This window comes from Bos indicus x Bos taurus, chromosome 23 (assembly GCF_003369695.1).
Source record: "Bos indicus x Bos taurus breed Angus x Brahman F1 hybrid chromosome 23, Bos_hybrid_MaternalHap_v2.0, whole genome shotgun sequence".
Lineage (NCBI taxonomy): Eukaryota > Metazoa > Chordata > Mammalia > Artiodactyla > Bovidae > Bos > Bos indicus x Bos taurus.
In genome coordinates this window covers 9,607,895-9,630,136 of record NC_040098.1, presented here as the reverse complement: position 1 = coordinate 9,630,136, position 22,242 = coordinate 9,607,895, and the positions used below count along the sequence as shown (strand labels likewise).

The following is a 22,242-nucleotide window of genomic DNA, read 5'->3' as shown; positions in this document are numbered from 1 at the left end:
TTTAATTTATATGCGGAGTACATCATGAGAAGTGCCAGGCTGCATGAAGCACAAGCTGGAATCAAGATTGCCGGGAGAAATATTAATAACCTCAGACACACAGATGACATCACCCTTATGGCAGAAAGTGAAGAACTAAAGAGCCTCTTGATGAAAGTGAAAGAGGAGAATGAAAAAGTTGGCTTAAAACTCAACATTCAGAAAATTTTATGAAGATCATGGCATCTGGTCCCATCACTTCATGGCAAACAGATGGGGAAACAATGGAAACAGTGGCAGACTTTATTTTCTTGGGCTCCAAAATCACTGCAGATGGTGACTGCAGCCATGAAATTAAAAGATGCTTACTCCTTGGAAGGAAAGTTATGACCAACCTAGATAGCATATTGAAAAGCAGAGATATTACCTTGCCAACAAAGGTCCGTCTAGTCAAGGCTATGGTTTTTCCAGTGGTCATGTATGGATGTGAGAGTTGGACTGTGAAGAAAGCTGAGTGCCGAAGAATTGATACTTTTGAACTGTGGTGTTGGAGAAGACTCTTGAGAGTCCCTTGGACTGCTAGGAGATCAAACCCATCATCCTAAAGGAAATCAGTCCTGAATGTTCATTGGAAGGACTGACGCTGAAGCTGAAACTCCAATACTTTGGCCACCTGATGCGAAGAACTGACTCCTTGGAAAAGACCCTGATACTGGGAAAGACTGAAGGCTGGAGGAGAAGGGGACGACAGAGGATGAGATGGTTGGATGGCATCATCCACTCAATGGACATGAGTTTGAGCAAGCTCTGGGAGTTGGTGATGGACAGGAAAGCCTGGAGTGCTGCAGTTCATGGGGTCGCAAAGAGTGAGACTGAGAGTCAGACAGAGAGACTGAACTGAACTGAGAGTCTCAAAGATAATTTTTTTAAACAACATACGACAATAGTATTCTTTAGCCTCTGGAGAAAATTGGTTGAGATGAAACTCTTTTGAAATTCCAAAAGAATTTTGAAATTATTCTTGTTCTTTTTGCATATGTAGAGTAAGCTAGCTTGATAAAATACTGTTTTCAGAATTCTGACAAAATTCTGAGAGAACAAAAATACTTCTGGGAGAAAACTTGAAGTTAACTCTCATCATGTCCTTGAAATACAAACAAAGCCCACTTTGCCTGAGACTTCAGCCTTGGGTTAATTAGCAGAACTTCAAAAGATGTTGGGTTTATTAAACATGCATCTTGTACCATATTAAAGAGAAATTAGGTTATGAGAAAAATGTAAGTTGTTAGAGGTTATGGAAAATGTTCTTAAGTTTGCCAATCAGTAAATGCTGGTGTAACAGTTCAATTACTTGTTTCTTGGCTTTGTTAAGGTTTTTATAGGTTAAAAACTGAAATATGTAATGAAAGCTACTAAAAATGAAGCATTTCAGTTTGTAAAGCAAGTAGGGTATCTGTTGTCAATGAGAAAAAGCATAAAGAATGCAGATATTTTTGTTAAAGAAAAAATTATAATAGCTTTGTCCTAGAGCTAGTTGTTTCCAGATGGAGGAAAAATAAGGGATGAATCATATGGAAACAAAAAGTGATGAAAGATTTGCAGAAAAAAGTGGAGGGGGTACTTGGAGAAAAGACTTTTGTATGCTGTCAGGAGTGATTTAAGATTAGATTGGATTTAAATGAATCTTTGTTATTAATAGTAAGCTACTATAAGACTAGAATTTGGTTTTTGTTCTCCCCAAAATTTTCCTAGAATATCGAGTTCCTTTGAATAACAGACTTCAAGCTTCTTTCTCTAGCTAACTTTGAGTATTCTAAAGGTCTCCTAGACACTCAGAAGAAATAGTGAAGTAACTAGGATTTGTCATGCTTAGTTGCTCAGTCATGTTCAATTCTTTGCAACCCCATAGACTGTAGCCCACTAGGCTCCTCTGTCCATTGGATTTTTCAGACAAGAACCCAAGAATGTCCATGGGTCGCCATTTCCTCTTCCAGGGGATCTTCCTGACCCAGGGATAGAATCCACATCTCTTGCGTCTTTTGCACTGCATGAATATTCTTTACCCGCTGAGCTGTCAGGGAAGCTCTAACTAGGATTATTTGGTTAAGTTAAATAATATGGACAACATTTAATAACTTTCAGATCATATTGCTGAACTAGGTAAGAAATTTAAAGAATTCTAATGGAAAGCTGGGATTCCCGGATGGGTCAGTGGTAAAGAATCCGCCTGCCAGTGCAGGAGACACAGGTTCAATCCCTGGGTCGGGGAGATTCCCTGGAGTAGGAAATGGCAGATCACCCCAGTATTCTTGCTGGTACAGAGACAGAGGAGCCTGGCAGGCTACAGTCTGTGGGGTTGCAGAGAGTCGGACGCTACTGAGCACGCACAATGGAAAGCTATTGTTTTGTTTCAAACCATATTTTTGACCCCAATGTTCAGGATGGAAAAAATTGTCTACTGGAGTTATCATAGAGTACAATTATTTATGATGTGTATCACTGCTGGCTTTAAGTGCAAACTACCACACAATTGCACACATTTCACATGCTAGCAAAGTAATGCTCAAAATCCTTCAAGCTGGACTTCAACAGTATGTGAACCAAGAACTTCCATATGTTCAAGCTAGATTTAGAAAAGGCAGAAGAACCAGAAATCAAATTGCCAACATCCACTGTATAATAGGAAAAGCTAGAGAATTCCATAAAAACATCTACTTCTACTTCACTGACTATGCTAAAGCCTTTGACGGTGTAGAATCGCAACAAACTGTGGAAAATTCTTAGAGATGGGAATACCAGACCACCTTTCCTGCTTCCTGTGAAACCTGTATGCAGGTCAAGAAGCAACAGTTAGAAATAGACATGGAACAATGGACTGGTTCAAAATTGGGAAAGGAGTACATCAGAGCTATATATTGTCACCCTGCTTATTTAACTTATATGCAGAGTACATGATGAGAAATGCCAGATTGGATGAAGCACAAGCTGGAATCAAGATTGCCGGGAGAAATATCAATAACCTCAGATATGCGGTTATCTGACACTACCCTTTATGGCAGAAAGTGAAGGAGAACTAAAGAGCCTCTTGACGAAAGTGAAAGTGGAGAGTGAAAAAGTTGACTTAAAATTCAACATTCAAAAAACGAAGATCATGGCTTTTGATCCCATCACTTCATGGCAAACAGATGGGGAAACAATGGAAACAGTGACAGTCTTTATTTTTTGGGGTTTTAAAATCACTGCAGATGGTGACTGCAGCCATTAAATTAAAAGACACTTGTCCCTTGGAAGAAAAGCCATCACAAACCTAGACAGTGTATTAAAAAGCAGAGATATCACTTTGCCTACGAAGGTCCATCTAATCAAAGCTATGATTTCTTCCAGTAGTCATGTACAGATGTGAGAGTTGGACAATAAAAAAGACTGAGTGCCAAAGAAGTGATGCCTTCAAACAGTGATGCAGAAGACTCTTGAGAGTCCCTTGGACAGCAAGGAGATCAAGCCAGTCAATCCTAAAAGATATCAATCCTGAATATCTACTGGAAGGGCTGATATTGAAGCTGAAGCTTTAGTACTTTGGCCACCTGATGTGAAGAGCCGACTCATTGGAAAAGACCCTGATGCTGGGAAAGATTGAAGGCAGGAGAAGGAGATGACAGAGGATGAGATGGTTGGGTGGCATTACCGACTCAATGGACATGAGTTTGAGCAAACTCCGGGAGATGGTGAGGGACGGAGGCCTGGCATGTTGCAGTTCATGGGGTTGCAAAGAGTCAGAGATGACTGAGTGACTGAACAACAACAACAAAAAGCCTATGTTCAATGCTTGTGTTACAACTGAGTGTCAGTGCTAAAATGTATAGCCTATCAAATGTTTCCCCGTCAGCACGCCTCTGTTCTTGTTTGGTGGATCTGATTAGTTTTCCCCCATCATGGATAACTAGGCCAACATATAAACAAAAAGTAGGCCTAGCCCCGAGGGACCTGGAAGGACCCAGGGCAGGCAACTGAGCCACGTCTGGCAATGCTGGAAAAATGTATTGATTATCAATGCTTTCTATGGAAAGATTTGTAATTAAAGGGGGAAACATTCACTGTATATCTTGTAAACAAACACTGTATATATGTTTGATATACAAACAAACATTGTATATCTGCTTTAACCATTAAGGGGAGAACAACACATTCAGAGAATAATACAAAGATGCATTTTGATTATCATCCTCATTGTAATACGTCTACTGATTTTCAAACGTTTGTCCAGGTATTATGACAAAATAATCAAAGAGAGAGGTAATGTTTTCACAATACAAACTGTGGATGCTAAGTTTGGAAGTTGAGATTATTTTCAACTTTGTGTCCATTCCCAAAATTATGGAGGACGATGCCCCATTTTGGGCTTCCCTGGTGGTTCAGATGGTAAAGAATCTGCCTGCAATGCAGGAGACCCTGGGTCAAAAGATCGTCTGGAGAAGGAAATGGCTACCCACTCCAGTATTCTTGCCTGGAGAATCCCACGGACGGAGGAGCCTGGTGGCTACAGCCCATGGGATCGCAGAGCCGGACATGATGCAGCGACTAATACTTTCACTTTCACACCCGCCCCACTTCAGTAGAAAGTCTCCATAGCAGTTGTCAGCCCATTCCCTCAAAGCTCTGGGGAAACTGCAACAGAAATGGAGCTAAAACAGACTTCCTTTGCCAGAGCTGTGATTAACCTCTTTGTCCAAAACTTTATTCTCTTCCTTTTTCTGTACCTGTCCCTCCTCAAGACTGAGGAGTATCAAGGAGAAGGGGGTGCTTAAATGGAGCAGAACCCTATGGTCTTTGTCCCCCATGTCCTCAGCCTGCTTTTTGTCTTCGGAAAAACTTTAACCAATGAGTAAATTTAATCAGAGAAATGAGAAAATGCAGAAACAAAGGAAAACAGTCAACAAGTTCAACAAGACTAAATAATAATGGTCAATTCATTAAACATAGTCAAGGACCATTAGTTCCTCCTCAAGGACTATAGATAATATTCTGAGCCATATCCTGTGAGCTGTCTTATAGACACTTAAAGATAAAGCCCCCACCAGGTGGAAGAAGTTAACTACATGATGACCGACTGTAGCCATGTTATAAGCTGCCAGTTTCAAGAGCTGGCCTCAACGAGAGGGGAGCAAACTGACCCTGAAGCTAAAGATGAACTGTACTTAAAACAATCAAGATGCTCTATGTCAAAAAACAAACAACCCAATTAAAATATGGGCAGAAGATTAAAACAGATATTTCTCCAAAGAAGACATACAGATGGCCAAAAAAAACACAAAAAGATGCTCTACATCACTAATTATCAGAAAAGCAAACCAAAACCACAATAAGGTATCATCTCACACTGGTCAGAATGGACATCATTAAAAAGTACAAACAATAAATGCTGGAGAGGGTGTGGATGGAGACAAGGGAACCCTCCTACACTGCTGGTGGGAATTGGTATAACCACTCTAGAGTATAGTATGGAGGGTCCTTAAAAAAGCTAAAAACAGAACTACCATATGGCCCAGCAATCCCACTCCTGGGCATATATCCAAAGAAGACCGTACTTCAAACACATCATGCACCCCAATGTTCATTGCAGCACTACCCACAATAGTCAGGACATGTGAGCAAACTAAAATGTCCATCAACAGGTGAGCAGATAAAGAAGGTGTGGTATACATATACAACGGAATACTACCCAGCCGTAAAAAGAACTAAATAATGCCATTTGCAGCCACATGGATGGACCCAGAGATTGTCTCGCTCTGTAAGTCAGAGAAAGAAAAATACGTAACTCATATGTGGGACCTAATTTTTAAAAAAATTATACAAATGAACTTATTTATAAAACAAAAGCATACTCACAGAGTTCTAAAATGAACTGAAGGTTACCGAAGGGGAAACATGAGAGGGAAGGATAAATTGGGAGCTTGCGGTTACCATACACACGCTACTATATATAAAATAGATAACCAGGTTCTGGCAGTCCAGTGCTTAAGAGCCCACTTGCCAATGCAGGGGACACGGACTGGAACCGTGGTCCGGGAAGACTCCACACGCCGTGTAGCACAGACTCCACACGTCTGTGCACCATGGCTGTGGAGCCCGTGTGCCCTAGAGCCTGAACGCCGCTGGCAGAACAGTGCCCGCTTGCCACAACTAGAGAAAAGCCTGCCTGCAGCAATGAAGACCCCGCACAGCCAACAAGTAAAACAGAATCAAATTTTAAAAAATAAAATAAAAATACATAGTTTATTTTTAAAAAAATAACAAGGACCTACCATGGAGCATAGGAAACTATACTCAATATTGTGTAATATGAGTGAAGAATCTGAAAAAGAATAAATATATGTACAACTGGATCACTGTGTTGCACACCTAAAACGCACAGCACAACAGTAAATCAATTGCACTCCAACAGAATATAAAAAAACAAGATGACGCTGATTAGACCACCAGTTTCAGGATGACCGTGAGAGCTGACCCCACTGCTTCTGCATGTAGTCCCTCCCTCCGTCTATAAAAGCTCTTGCCCCCCGATTGTCAGTGGCGGGGAGTTGGCCTATGGACAAGCGTCTGCCCTCCTACCGAGGTTGCCAGCCTCCAAAATAAAGCCAACTTTCCGCCAACCTTGCCTCTTTAGTGGCTTTAGAGCGGCAAGCAGCCGGACCCCCACTTTCAGTAACAACCCTATTAGCAGCTGTGAACCTCGAGCAGGGCACACCTCAGACACTCTGAGCCTTGGCCAGTGAGGACTGCGGGGGCAGGCTAGTCTCTACAGGCTTCAGCGCAGGGTGGCCCTCCCCTTCCGGGGCCTCAGCCTCCCCATATGTCCAGAGCCTGGTGCTCTTTTCCCAGTAACCCACCCAGTATTGCCTCTCTACTCTTCGCAGGCACTAAATATATCTTGTTCCTTTCACCTTGGCAAAGCCTCAGACACACTTTCCCACACTCATGCACAGCAGCGGTGGGTGGGCGGGAAGGCAGCTGAATTCATCAAGGGACAAAGAAATGAGTCTGATTTTTTTTTCTTCTTAATTTGGCACTTTTCACTTAGAAAGCAGTACTCGCTTCATAAAGAACATTTTGAATTTAGGTTTGGAGCAGTAAAGGGCAGGCATGTTTAATGAAAGACCCTCAACCGGGGCAGGTAAATAAGTATCCTGAGGTCAGAGCCCACCTAGAACCCTTGGAGTCACTGAGCTCTGCTCTTTGGGATCCCAGCGCGTACAACTGTCAGCAGCTGGAGGTGGGGGCAGGGACGGGGTCGGGGGTAGGGACATCCGTCCTAGGAGCGGTTGGACCCACCCCTGGTGGTGGGGAAGGGACTCAATACAACCTTGTTGGAGAGAAATGCACCGTAGGCATCTACTTTCCAGCTAGCTAGGTGAACTGAAGCCGCCCAATTTGTTTACTGCAGCACTGCTTATAAGAACCGAAGGCTGGAAACAACCCAAATGCCTGGCCACAGGGGACCGGTTAAGTAAATTACAATGCAGGCCTGCGACGGAATGCTCTGGTCTTGAATGGAAAGAACCCTCCAAGCCATGTCACTAAAGCAAAACGAGCCAGGTTTGGCACTGTGTGCCTGGATGCTTCCATTTTTATGGGGGGAATATAGGAGCAGAGAGTATTTTTGGAAAGCTGAGTAATGGTGGTTGCCTTCGGGGAACTGGGTGGCTGGGGGATGGGAGCAGGCATTTTCACCATGGGTCTTCTTGTGCCTTTTAGGTTTTGCCTTGCATAAACTGCATATTCTTTTTAAAAAGCCTCCAGCCTTGCAAGGGAGGTAGCAGACATGGAGAAGAGACTTGTGGACACCGGAGGGGAAGGAGAGGGTAGCATGGAAACATATACACTACAAATGTGAAACAGATAGCCAGTGGGAATGTGCTGTATGACTCAGGGAGCTCTGTGACAACCTAGGGGGCGCGATGGGGTGGGAGGGAGGTTCAGGAGGAAGGGGACATATATATACACCTATGACTAATTCATGTTGATGTATGGCAGAAACCAACACAATATTGTAAAGCAATTATCCTACAATTAAAAAAAAAAAGCCTCCAGGATCCAGGTGTTAGAGGAGAGCTGAGTAAGCTGGGAGCCAGGACGATGGTGTCCTTGAAGCGTGGAGGGAGGGGACAGCAGTCAAGACTTGGCAAGTCAGGCTAGGAGGGAATGCATGAGAGCAGAGGCCACTCTCCCCCTGTCCAATCCAGGGCGGGTGGAGCTGGCTGTGGTCCCACCCTGGGTACAGGCAGGGTCTCCTGGCTCCTGGCTGATGTAGAATGTGCAGTGGAAATAGTTCTAGCCTTGGGGTCCCTGCTCTGCCACCAAGTTGCTGTGTGATGCCAGGCAATTCACATGGCCTTGCTGGGCCTTGCTGGCAAATGGGAACGATGCAACCAGACTCAAGGATTAGATGAGACAGAGGAGAGAGTCCAGCCCAGTCTAACCCCGGGGCAGACCCGCAGAGGCGGCCCAGGAGGCCAGGCAGGCAGCATCAGGACGGGGAAGTGGGAGGAGGCGTGGGAGCCCCCAGCACCGCGTGGCCAGACACACCACCCCAACTCGCCCCTGCTTCCTCCAAATCGGCCTCACACCCTCACCCAGGGTGCAGGCGGGCGGCCTCACTCTGGCAAACGCCGGGGCCTCCCTGAACGGCGGTCAGGGGCTGCCGCCATGGAGCGCGGCATCTCTCAGGTCAAGAAGCCCTTGTGGCCAGAATCCGCTGCTCCCGGTGGGTGAGCCCCATCCGCGCTCAGGGCTCCTCAGCCCATCATACGGGCACAGCGCCCATCTGACCTTTCTCACTGTGGCTGTAAAGCTGTGAGGCCCAGAAAGCCCTTTATCCCTAATGACAACAGTTGGCATTTGTGGAGCAGACTTGGGGCCAAGGCCTGTTTGCACGTCTGGACGGCTCTAACCCCCACCGCAGTCCTGGAAGGCGGGGGTTGTCGTCACCCCCATGGTGCAGACGAGCGCCCAGGGGCTGAGATCTGACTCCAGGAGCCTGCCAGCTCTCACTACTGACTTGTCACCTCTGTTGCTAGAATGGGAGTGGGGGTCCCTTTTCAGGGTGGGCCCTCTCTGTCTGCAATGCAGGAGACCCAGGTTTGATCCCTGGGTCGAGAAGATCCCCTGGAGAAGGGAATGACAAACCACTCCAGGATTCTTGCCTGGAGAATCCCACGGACAGAGGAACCTGGCAGGCCGTGATCCATGGGGTCACAAAGAGTCGGACGCGACTGAGCGGCATGTCTAACACCAACACTAACCTCTCTGTGGAGCCAGGGAAGGTGCCAGGCCTTTTCCACCCACAAGGATGGTGCAGCCCTTGGCACAGGTGCGGCATCAGGCTGAGGGGCTCTGGCCCCAGCTTGACTGCTGACCAGTGAGGTCTCAGCCAGGTTGCGCCACGGGGATCCCAGTTTTCGAACTCATATGATGAGAAAACAATACTTGAGCCTTCAAAGATCAAATGATAAAAGGGCAGTAAGCTTTTTGAAAACCACAGACCCCTGTGAAAATCTGAACTTTCAATGCTGCCCTTGACCTCACCTTTAGAGAGAAAGGAGCCCCAGGGCAAAAGGTGTCCCCCCTCAGGCCCCAAGCCCACTGCTAGCTGCCTTTAAAAGACCTTGAGGGCAGAGGCTGTGGTCATGTTCCCTGAACCCCTGACTTGGAGAAGGGATAGAAGAGTTAGACATGAGCCTCGGGGGTGGAGTGGGGAGGGCAGGCCTGGTGTGGACGGCTCGGTGTGGACTTGAACGGGTTTAGCCACTAATAACCACAGCCCTCGGAGTCATCCAGCTCCGCTTTCTCCTCCCACCCTCTACCCGGCCCAGCAGCAGGTCCTGAGCTTTACTCTCAATCACCCTGGTCCCAGCGCCTCCACCTGCCTACAGTAGCCTCTTCACTGGTCCTCCTGCCTCTGACCCTGCTTGTCTCTCCCCAACCCTGGTCTGTTCCCCAGGCATCAGACAGAAGGAAACTGGTAAAAGCTAAATCTGATTCTTCCAGTGCACTACTCACGTTCCTCCCAGGGCTCCCCATTTCCGCTGAGGAGTCTAGTTCCTTGCCAGGAGGCCCTGCGTGACCTGCTGGCCCTCCCCTCGCCCCTCTGGCCTCACCTCCTACCATTCTTTATCTCCTCCAGCTCTACTGACTTCCTTGCTGTTCTAACCCCAGGGCCTTTGCACCTGCTAGGAATGGTTCCCCACCCCCACCCCCAGATTTCCAGTTCTGCTCGAATGTCCTGACCTCCCCCCATTTCAACTCTAAACTCTTTTTCCACCCCGGCTCTCCTCTTTGTTCCCTTTCCTCCTCACTTTTGCAGTCTGCATAACACTTGTTACCATGCGACAGCCTCTCATCACAGTAGTCATCGTGCTTACTGTCTTCCTCTCCCACTTAGAACATTAACTCTGTAAGCCTAGCGATTTTGTCTGACTCTCTGCTATATTTTATCAACATCCAGGGCAGTGCCTGGCACACAGTAAGTGCACAATACTTATTTACTGAATGAATGAAAAAAATGTCACCCTTTTGCAACATTTGTTCAGTAAATAGCAGAAACACTGAATTCTGTACTCAAGCATCAAACAGTCACCTGCACACAGCCGATGTCCAATAAATGATGAAGACGCAACCAGGAGCCGGCATCCTCCCACAAGAGCAGAGGTCCCAGATCCCTCCCGTCCTCTGTCTCTGGACCCCTTCCTCTCCTTCTGGTCAACCCTCCGGGTCCAGTTCCACGGTCTCTCCCTCCTTGATTCCCTGTGATGATTCTTCCCTTTGGGTGGTGCCCTCCCTCCTTAGGGGTCCGAAGTACAGTCAGAATAGGTGTCAATATTCTCAGCCGGTCACCCCCCGCTTCACTCTTCCTTCATATCAACCACAACCATTTTTGAGTGCCTACTGTGTGCCAATCTCTTCATACACTCTATTTCTAATCCTCGTAACAACCCATTAAATATATAAATGAATCATAACAACCCCAAAATGTATACAATAGAATATTACTCAGCTACAGAAAAGGATGCATTTGAGTCAGTTCTAATGAGGCAGACGAAACTGGAGCCTATTATACAAAGTGAAGTTAAGTCAGAAAGAGAAACACCAATACAGTATATTAACACACATATGTGGAATTTAGAAAGACGGTAACGACGACCCCATATGCAAGACAGGAAAAGAGACACCGTTTTAAAGAACAGACTTCTAGAGGATGTGGGAGAAGGCAAAGGTAGGACGATATGAGAGAACAGCACCGAAACATGTCTATTACCATATGTAAAGCAGATGCTCAGTGCAAGTTCCATGCACGAAGCAGGGCACTCAAAGCTGGTGCTCTGGGACAACCCAGAGGGATGGGGTGGAGAGGGAGGCGGGAGGGGGTTCAGGATGGGGGACACCTGTACACCCGTGGCTGATTCATGTCGATGGATGGCAAAACCACCTCAATACTGTAAAGTAATTAGCCTCCAATTAAAATAAATAAATTTTTTTAATTAAAAAAACACATTGAAATAGGTGGTGACTTCTCTGCCTTCTCTGAGACATGGGTAATAATTTTAATACGGGAGTGGGTAGCCTTTCCCTTCTCCAGGGGATCTTCGCCACCCAGGGACAAAACCCAAGTCTCCCACATCGCAGGCGGATTCTTTACCCTCTGAGCCACAGGGAAGCATCTCCCCGGATGCCTTCTCCTCTCCGTCTCACCTCTATGGACTAATAATAATACAAACATGTCCAAGGTCACACAGCAGGGAGAAGGCAGGGTCAGACGCAGGCCCAGGGGTGAGTCCCTCCCCTGCCCCTCCCTGCCCTGGTGCCCGGTCCAGAGTCATTCCACGGGTGTCACCCCAGCACTCCTGGCCTAAGGGACCAGCTCAGCTCAAACCTGGGCGGGGCCCCGCGAAGCCAGAGCTACATGCCCTCACCCAGGGTGGGCCTCAGCTTCCACAAACGTTCCCACAGTTCCCCAACCCTCAGCTCACCCAGACATGGACGAGTTCACTGTGCCTGGCCTGGGGCCACACAAGGACCCTCACCAGGCCCTGCTGGGGCTTCCGAGGCAGCAGGAAGGGTCCAGGTCAGCTGGAACATGCTCCCCTTCCGGCCCTCCCTGTGACACCACCCCCAAGCTGACTCCGGGTTCTGTTCGCACCTTCCCTGCTGCCTGGGGTGCACGCCGTCCTCCTTCCCACAATCGTCTCTCCCCAAAACTGTCCGGCTTGCCTTGAGGCCCACCTCATCCCACACCCTGGTGCGGCTCCTCGGCAATGCCAGCCATCAACCATGCCTCGCTGTCTCAGGAGGCAGCTTGCTCTCCCCCAGGTCAGCACCAAGAGCAGGTTGGTTACAGGCCCTGCCTCGGGGCCGGACAGGGCGAGCGGGTTCAAATCCCAGCTTTGCCACTTTACGGATGGTGTGACTTTGGCAAACGGCTTAAACGCTTTGTGCCTCAGTTTCCTCATCTGCAAAATGGAGGTGATGCTACCCCCAACCCCATGGAGTTGGTGTGAGCTCAGCGTTATTATTACTCTGGGTATTATTACCCATACTTCCCAGAGCGTCAGAGCTTTTAAAACAGGAGGCCGTCTGGGTAATCTCCCTGGTGTTAGTCCCTCAGTCGTGTCTGAGTCTTTGCGACCCCATGGACTGTAGCCCGCCAGGCTCCTCTGTCCGTGGGGATTTTCCAGGCCAGAATACAGGAGTGGGTAGCCTTTCCCTTCTCCAGGGGATCTTCGCCACCCAGGGACAAAACCCAAGTCTCCCACATCGCAGGCGGATTCTTTACCCTCTGAGCCACAGGGAAGCATCTCCCCGGATGCCTTCTCCTCTCCGTCTCACCTCTATGGACTAACATCCCCGTAGACTTCTGCTAGGGACTGAACTGTGTCCGCCTCAAAATTTATACGGTGATGCTCTGTCCCCGCGAAGTGACTGCATCTGGAGACAGGCTTTCAGGAGGTGATTAAAGTTAAATGAGTTCACGGGGGTGAGGTCCTAATCCAACAGGATCGGAGTCCAAGCTAAGAGGAGGAAGGGAGGGCCGCGCCCTCTCCCCGGGCTCCAGCAGAGCACGGGGCTGGGTGAGGACACAGCGGGAAGGCCACCATCGACAAGCCTGGAAGACAGGTCTCACCAGGGCCCCGACATCGATATCGGCCTTCCAGCCTCCAGACTGTGAGAAATCGGGGTCTGCTGTTTAAATCACCCAGTCTGTGGTGGTCTGTTACAGCAGCCCAGCTAAGATTGCTTTCCAGGAGACGACTGGGCTTCATCTAGAACCCCAGGTCTCCAGGTGGGGAAGAGAAGGTCCCAGACCTGGCTTTGTCTGGCCTTCTTTTCTTTGGATCTAAAATCCAGACTACCCAACCTCCATCTCCTATGAGGTGGGTGCCCCAGACAGTCCCCAGAGGGCCTGCCTACAGAAACTATAAACCCCAAGGTGGGGAGGCAGGAAAGGGGTGGAAGCAAATGGGGAGACTGAGGAAGGCAGACCCCCGAGAGACATGGAGCTGAAGGAAATGGGTGGGCTCACCCCAGGGGAAGGGTGGAAGGGACCCACCCCAGCTGCCCGTGCCTGGCCTCCCCTCCCTGCCGCTCCTCAGACCCCAGACTTCAGCACCTCACCCTCCCCAGCCTTTCCCCTCTTCCTCCAGCCCCACCAGGCCCCAGGCCCTCCCTTCTGCTCCGAGTGCCCAGCTCCCAGGCCAAGCGGGTGGGGCGACATCTCATTAGGCCTGCCCATCTCTAGGGAGCCTGGAAGCCCATTGTGGGTGCTGCAGGCTCGGCAGGGAAGGAGACCAGGCTTCCCGCACAGGGCCTACACTGCAGCGCAGGCAGGAGACCAAGCAGTGGATAAATATCGCTCATCAGATGATTAAGGATAACAACAGTTAAAGAAAAGCAAGTAGGAAAGAGGGAAGTTGGGGCAGCCTCAGGTAACGACCAGCTGACCTGGTAGACACACACCCCGGCTCCCTGCCTTCCTGGGGGCTCGTCTGGGGCGCGTCCTACACTGCTTCTCTGAGGGGCCCGCTGGATGGAGCTGCCGCTGCCCACAGTGGGAACCTGCTTAATCAAGAACGATTCCTGCCTCACCTCCACACACTCAGTGTTTCCAGGGACCACCTCCCAGTGACCCACTATAATCACAGCCCTGACTCAGGTTCCACAGACGGGGTGGGAGCTGGTGGGAAGACAGGGCCCCATCCTCTCTGCTGTGGGTGCCTCTCCTTGACACCACTTTTCCCACGGGCAGACGCTCTGTCCTGACAAGGTGTGTCCTGTCCCGAGCCCTCCGCATCTCCAGCCTGGAGGGGCAGGAACCAGGTCTGCCCCCTCTGGGAGTGATACTCCTGGGGCATGCACCGCAGGTTTTCCCGAAGGCACGGAACTCTGACCAGGAAGGAGGGGCCCTCCACCCTGAGCAGCACCAGGGGTGGAGGGCACACAGCTCGCTCTCTGCCCCTTCCTGGCTGAGGAGAGCTCTCCCGGCCACGGCTGGGCCAGAGAAAGGTAAGAAGCACACTCAGTCCTTGAAGGACATCTTGTCCCACTCGATGCCCTGGGGCAACTGCCCAGTCCCCGGGGGGCGGGGTGGGCAGTGGGCATTGCATCCCTTCCCTTGTGAGGCTGAAACCCACCTCCTCGTTACCCTGCAGAGGCAAGGGGGCCAGCCACTGAACCAAAGACTCATGGCTTTAATTGCAGCCCTGATCCTTTCTGTGCAGCTCTGGTGGCTCAGATGGCAAAGTGTCTGCCTACAATGCGGGAAACCTGGGTTCGAAACCTGGGTCGGGAAGGTTCCCCTGGAGAAGGAAATGGCAACCCACTTCAGTACTATTGCCTGGAAAATCCCATGGACAGAGGAGCCTGGTAGGCTATAGTCCATGGGGTCGCAAAGAATCGGACACGACTGAGCAACTTCACTTACTCACTTCCGTGCTACAGTGTGAGCAAGCTGGAAACCCCTGTGCCTCAAAGAGCTGACACTCTAAAGGGCTGGCAAGACAAGAAACTGGACGAAAAAGTAAATGATCAAGTGTGTTAGAAGGTGACCAAAGCTCTGGGGAAGAACAGGGGACAGGGAGGGATGGTGGGGGCTAAGGAGTGGTTCTGTTTTACACAGGCTGGTCAGAGAAGGCCGTTCTTAGAAGGTGGCATTTGAGCAGAGTCCTGAAGGAGGTAATGGAGGGCGCCACGCAGATATCTGGAGGAAGAGTGTTCAGGCCACGGGAACAGCCGGTGCAAAGGCCCTGGGGCGAAGCACAGCTGCCAGGGTTGAGGAACAAGGGGGCCACGTGGCTGGAGCAGAGCGAGTGAGGGGGAAGGCTGAAGTCAGGGAGGCTGACTGGGAGGTGATGCAGACACGTGGCAGCTTGTAGGTCAGAGGGGGGCCTGTGACTTCCCCCCATCGAGTGAGACAGGAACCACTGCAGGGTGTGAGAAGAGGTGAGGTGTGACCCGACTTGGGTTTCAAAAGATCCCTGGCTGCTGGGGGAGGCGAGGGGGAGCGTGTACTACAGGGGGCACCTGCTGGCAGGCAGCTGCAGCCCCCCACCACCCCAGTGATGGAAGATAGGGACTCAGAGCAAGGCAGTAATGTCGGAAGCTGTCGAGAAGTCCTTGGAATTGGGAGATACTGACTTTGGGGCCAAGAGGATTTGCTGATGGTTTGGATGTGAAAGTGAGGGGTCAAGGTGGTGCTGGGGTTTGGGCCTGAGCGCCTGGCGGGGGCAGGGCGTGCTGCTTCTTGAGATGGGGAGCACAGCGGGAGGACCAATTTAAAGAAGCCTGGAGCTCAGCTTTGGAGCCCTGAGAGCCAAGTGGAGATTCGGCTTCCTCTCCCCAGACCTCCTACACCGGGGGCACGAGGGGAGGGCCAGCCCGGGCCAAACTGTTCCAGTCCCGGGGCCTCTGATGCTCCTGCAGCCACGCTTCAGCTGCTTCCGCTGCAGGGAAGGCTGAAGGGGGGTGGGGCCCGGGGGCCCTGGGCTGTGAGCCCACTAGGTGTGATGGGATGGGGCTTCCATTCCTGTGCGATGACTGCCCCAGAGTCTGGGGGCAACAGTGTAGGAGAGACAGAGCGAGCAAACACAGAGCCCAGGACGCGTGGGACAGAGAAAATGGTGAAGGGGATTGTGGCCTAGAGAAGGCCAAACAGGAGTGGGAGTTCGGGGGAAGGGTCGGCTCTTTCCAACTTCTGCCAAAAGAGTCTGCCCACCAGGCCTCACTGGCTCCTGTCCTGATGGGGATGGGATGGAGGCTGGTCGGAAGGAGAGTGCCAGGGCTCGGAGACAAGGGGGTGCACACGAGTTACTGGGTTGCTGGCTTCTGAGCAAATCTGCACCTCCCCACCCAGTTCCTGCCACCCCCAGGCCCACCCTCTCACCTGGGCCTTTAACTCCAAAGTAGGAGACCTCTGTACCTATATTCAGCAAGTGCAACTGTGGTTTGCAGAAATGAATGAATGGAGCTTCTCAGCACGCTTCCCCTGACCCCATCACCTAGGCCCTGTCCCAGGTCCTCTCACCCCCGAGTGCCCATGGAAGGGGGAGCTCCAGTGCGGTGCCGAGACCCAGCCAAGGAGCCAGCCCAGCTCTCAGGGGCTGCTGGGGACGGAGGGCAGGCGGGAGAACAGGGCAGACCCTTCAGGTCCTAAGCCCCAGGGCAGGCTGGAGGTTGACACGCCACCCCCTGCCCCCCTTGGGCTGGGATCTCCCCCCATGCTGGTTGAGGCCCTTCAGCTGTGGCCCAGGGCTCCCCCCCCCACCCCCAGGCCGGTGCTCTGCGCCCACTGCTCTGCCGCAGGACCTCCTGCCTGCTCTGTGCCCACAGCCCGGCAGTGCCACCCAGCTCCTCCCCAGGCCCAGCCCCACCCCCTCCCAGGCAGCAGCAGAGGCTCCTCTGCAGTGCCCCAGCTCCCCCAGCAGCGTCTGAGTCCATCCCGGGAGCCACACTGCAGAGGGACAGAGAGGGGAAGGGAGGGCCTTGGGCACCCCACCCCATCGAGGCCGGCCCCTACCCAGCATGGAGACCCTGGGCCTGCTAATGGGGCAGGTGGGACAGGGCCCTTGGGGAGATCTGGGGGAACTGGGTCTACAGGGAGAGAAAGGAGGGGAAGGGCCTGAGCCTGGGGGAAAAGACAGGTCTCCTCCCTGACCCGGGGTCTAACCCAGGCCCCACGGGGCCAGCAGGGAGGCTGCTGGTGTCGGGGGTAGGAGGTGGGCCTGCTGGTTCCCTATGGCCAGGGCCTAGGACTGCCCTGAGCTGGGGTGGGGGACATCCACACCCACACCCCCACCCCGACCTCCAAGCCTCAGCCTGGGAAGCAGCAGCACCACGGGCTCCTGGAAGCTCTGGCGCCCTGGGCCCACTCTGCGAGGGAAGGGGCACTTCTCTGGTAAGGACCTGTGGCAGGACAGAAGCGCAGAGTGGGCAGTAACAGGGACAGTCCTCCTGATGGGGAGGACCCAGCTTCTGCAAAGGGCCTCTGGGGACGCAGGCTGCGCCCCTCCAGGTCCACTGGCCCCAGGGCTTGCCGCCCGGTCCTGCCGGTGGGAAGGCAGGAGCGGACGCCGGCCCCAGTCTCCGGACAGCCTCTTCCGGCTGTCCCCACCGAGATGCCTACCTGGGCCCGTCTGGGCACCAAGCCCGGAGCACGGAGGCGCGCGCGGCCCCCGCTGGGCCAGGCCGGGGCCGGAGGGGCCGGCTGCCCTCCTCCTGCTCCGTGGCGGCGGGCGGGGAGAGGGCCTGATGCCTGGGCCGGGGGCTCTGTCCTCCTGGGTTCCCTCCACCACTCACTCGCGAACGCGGCGGCTCCAGGGCTGCAGACACCGGCTCCCCGCCACCCGCCGCCTGCCGCCCGCCGCCGCCTCCTCCCCGTCCCTCCTCCCGACCCGCCTCCTTCTCCTGCCGCCCACCTCCGTCTGCTCGTTTCCATGGCAACTGGGCAATGCTGGCTCAGACAGCCTCCCTCCCGCGGACACCAGGGGACGCCCGCCTCCTGCGCTGCGCCCGCACCCCCGGGCGGGCACGCGCATGCTTCATCTTCCCGGGCTCCGGCAGCCACGCCCCGCGCCGGGGCGGGGCGAGGGGACGGGGTCCCCAAGACCCTGCCTCCCAACTTCAAGACTCTGGAAGTTGCGTCCTTTCCACATGCTCCCCTCAGGTCCTGAAAATGCTACCACGTGTCGCTCTGCAGAACATTTCTATTTGCTTAATCATTTATTCTCATTCAATCACTTCTCAATTTCAAACTTTTGAGATTTTTCTGGGTCAGGCCAAGTGTTCTTACATTCCAAGAGATTCCATGCCCATTTTACAGATTGGAAACTGAGGCCCATAGTAGTAAAACCACCCGTCTGGGCATCCAAGGCTCCCAGGCTCCTTACTGGCAGCCAGGCCTTGTGATTCTAATTCTGGCGCTGCTCCCACAGGCCAGCACTGTCCCACATGCCCCACAGCAAACATGTACTGCACATGTATGACCCATCCACACCAATACTTGTCCATGCACATGTGCATGCCAATGACACACTTACATATACAAACACTCATTATGTGTATTTGCACATGTGCATTTCCACACGTCTGTGTACTTACCTATACGTGTACAGATAACACACACACACATATACTGTAACACTACTATCAGTGTACACATATCTTTGACATGTGTACACACATCTACATGAATCCAGAACATACAATGCATAAACTCTTCCCCTACAAAATTGCAGCTGTACACACAAGCCCCCAACGCTGGCCTCATGGGAGGGGATTGGTGACACAAGTGAGTGTCCCAGCCAGGGGACTGAACAACGAGCCCCTTTCTAGGAGAGGATCTGTCTGCTCCTCTGGACACTAATCTGCCTTCGGTCTCTCGGTCTGCTGTGGGGGGCCTGGAGGGGACTGTGGGAGGGTGGGGAGACGGGTCCACCTCCCCAACTCCCTCTCTCTCATTCTGAAAAGTCCTCTGCCTGGTCCAGACTAGATCCCACCTACAGCCCCTCAGCCTAGACAGCTCACAGATTTCCCTCCATCCCCCTAGTTGTTGTCCAGTCCTGGTACCTGGAATCAAGACAGGATTGAACAAAATAGACCCCCTTCCCCCAAAAGAATTCCAGACTTCAAAGAGTCCTGCCACCGACCAGGAGGGATAGGTAACATCCAGTGGGGGCCAGGGGAGGGGGTTTTTAGGTCAAGAAGGGAAAGGGGCCCAGGACACACAGTGTTCCCCATAGGAGCGCTACCCTCAGCCCAGGACAGCCTCAGAAAGACCTCAGGCAGGGTCACTGCAGGCCCCGTGCCCCAGGGCAATACCCAGGGATCCCGCACAGCCCAGAGAGGGCACACACAATCAGAAAGTGTGTGGACCCACCAAAAATTAAGCCAAAAAGTGCCCGTTAATACAGTGACAGCTGCTTCCACAGTTCATCCCATCTAAAACCCTCTCGGTCATAAGTCTGCTGCCAATTAAACCAAGACATGCTATTAATACAGATTGTATGAAGCACCCTAATATCAGTGATGTCAAAATTGAGGGGGAAATCATCTTGGAACAGATGAAATGGGGCACTTCATTCATTCACCGGATATTGACTAGGCACCCACTATGTGCCTGGGGTTCTACATGCTGGGATGCAGGCCACCAGCAAAACAAAGTCTCTGCCCTCAGGGGTGACGGGCTAGTGGATGTTCTGGACCCTTCTTCTCTTGCAGCATCTCTGTGAGGCTCCAGGACTGAGGAGGAAAGAGGCTCTGAGTGGTTGAGCAATTTGCCCAAGAGGACAAAGGCAGAAAATGCCTGGGCTGGGATTTGAACTCCCTGCCTGCCAGGCGTATCCCTTGGGTTCCATTAGGAAAGCTCTGACTGCGAAACATGGTGACAGCCACCCATTTTCTAAGAGGATGCTTCTCATCCTTAGATCAAGGCAAGACAGGGTCATATGTACTAGAATATGTCAGAGTGGACATGGGTGAGGATCCCCCCAAACAACCTCAGAGGTGACTTCCAGCCTGGCCTCCTTGGGCCAAAAGCCTGATGCTGGGTGTCCCCAGACCTGGAGGTCCTCAATAGTCACTGAGGTCCACATCCAGGCCAAGAGTGTGGGGATGCCTGGTGCCTGAGAGGAGAGGTTCCCAGGAGAGCTAGCGGGCAGGGAGGGATTGAGTTCCCAGGCCCTGTAAGCAGAGCCCCCGGCCCGCCTGCCAGCCCCCAGCCTCGGATCATCTTTCTCCTAAACAGCCAGCTCCAACCAGGGATATCAAAGACAGCTGCCCCCCGCCCACCTCCATCAGCCTGATCCGGCCCCATCTGCTGTTGGGAGGGTCCCCAAGAGAGGTTCATGAGGGAAGAAGACAACAAGATTGGACAGACTTAATTTTTGTCAAAGTTGACATTGATAAGAGACCCCCTAAAGCAGCAAATGGAGAAGGTGATGGCACCCCATTCCAGTACTCTTGCCTGGAAAACCCCATGGATGGAGGAGCCTGGTAGGCTGCAGTCCATGCGGTTGCGAAGAATCGGACACGACTGAGCAACTTCACTTTCACTTTTCACTTTCATGCATTGGAGAAGGAAATGGCAACCCACTCTGGTGTTCTCGCCTGGAGAATCCCAGGGACGGGGGAGCCTGGTGGGCTGCCATCTCTGGGGTCGCACAGAGTCGGACACGACTGAAGCGATTTAGCAGGAGCAGCAGCAGCAAAGCAGCAAAAATACCGGTAACAGGTTACACCTGTCAGCCTGTGCCCTTTGAAACTGCCCCATCTTTATCTCCTACCTTCCTTGTCTCCTTCTTCCCACATGGACCCCCATTCAGGGGAAAATTGTCCTCTGCCAATTTTTTTTGTCTTTTGGTGTTTTTTTGGGGGGGAACCTTAGTTCCCCAACCAGGGTTCGAACCTGAACTCCCTACAGTAGAAGAACGGAGTCTTAACCACTGGACTGCTGGGGAAGTCTCTGTCGGTTCTGTGACAACTTTCCTCGGCATGTTACTTGAGCTAGAAAAACATCAAGGAGTTGTCATCTGCAGCCTCCACTACTGTACTTGTAGGCCCCAGACAGGCCCCGGGACACTCCCTAATCCACACACACACACACCCGTGTACACACACACACACAGACATACACCCTGTGCCAGACCTCCTGGACCTTAATCGTGTTCCAGTCCCACAGGTTGGATCAGTCTACAAATACGGAGAGGGCCTTGCCCAGGCCACAGGGCAGCTGCTCTCGTGGTCCCCAGAGAAGCCAATCCCTTTTGTCACCGTCTCCTTCTCCAACCCGAAAGAGCATCGTGGTCCCCACCCCCCCCAACCCCCATTCCCCGCCCCAGCCCAGCAGTAATCCTCCCTGTTCCCCAGTGCTGCGCAAACACAATCAGGGCTCATTAACTGCTGCTTTGCATCTCATTTGCATAATGCCCTCATGACTGTCAAAGTATCAGAATCCTCCCCTAGCCTCTGCCCCTGACAGGTGGGGCTGGCCAGCAACGGAGAAATAACCTGGACAAGGCTCTGCTGAGGGTTAGTGGAGGGGACCAAACAAGGTGGGGTGGGGATGACCAGAGGCAGAAAATCAACAGGCGCTTCAAGTTTCAGACCCTGAAAGCCCCCAGAGGAGGGGCAGTTGAAACTTACTGAGAGTGTGCTAAGGCCAGGCACCATGCACCGTGCTTTCCACACATCACCACTTGCTTTCCACAATGAACAGATGTGAAAACCAGTTCAGCGCAGTAACGGCCTCACTATTCAAAGCCTGGGTCTCAGACCCCACAGCCTGGGCATCCCCTGGGAGCTGGGAGGACCGCCAGCCTCTCAGGTCCCACCCCAGACCTCCAGATCAGAGTCTACATTGTCACAAGGTCCCAGGAGATTAGAGTCTTGGGGACTTGGCCTGTGAAACAGCCTGAAGATGATGCTGGTGTCAGAACAGAGGCATGTGCCCAAATCCCATGTCAGTGTCTTTAATACGTTTAACAGATGTTTCCTGAGCACCTACTACATGCAGCACAGCTCTAGGCAGTGGGACACAGAACCATGAGATGACCCCATGGATGTTTCACGCCAAAGCGGGAGACACACAATAAATACAGTAAAAGTTCAAGTGGCTCTGGGTACCATCAAGAAAAATAATGTGGGTAAAGGAATAGAGGATGAGTGGGGGCCATTTTAGAATCCTTTTTTTTTTTTTAATGCTTGACTTTTAACTTAGTTTTT

At 51.9% G+C, this 22,242-nt stretch overlaps 1 protein-coding gene across 3 annotated transcripts in view; it reads right to left on the bottom strand.

Annotated features, from left to right (window-relative positions):
• The window catches only part of PACSIN1 (protein kinase C and casein kinase substrate in neurons 1), a 65,196-nt gene that overhangs the window by 11,586 nt on the left and 31,368 nt on the right, over positions 1–22,242 (bottom strand). The window contains exon 1 of one of the 3 annotated variants that reach the window (XM_027524464.1): positions 17,940–18,009. The exons of 1 other annotated variant lie outside the window; for it this stretch is intronic. The gene's annotated coding sequence lies outside the window, so the exon portion shown is untranslated. Of the gene's footprint in view, positions 1–17,647; positions 17,893–17,939; positions 18,010–22,242 lie in introns of those variants that run through there. One more of the 3 variants, XM_027524463.1, reaches the window with a different exon arrangement.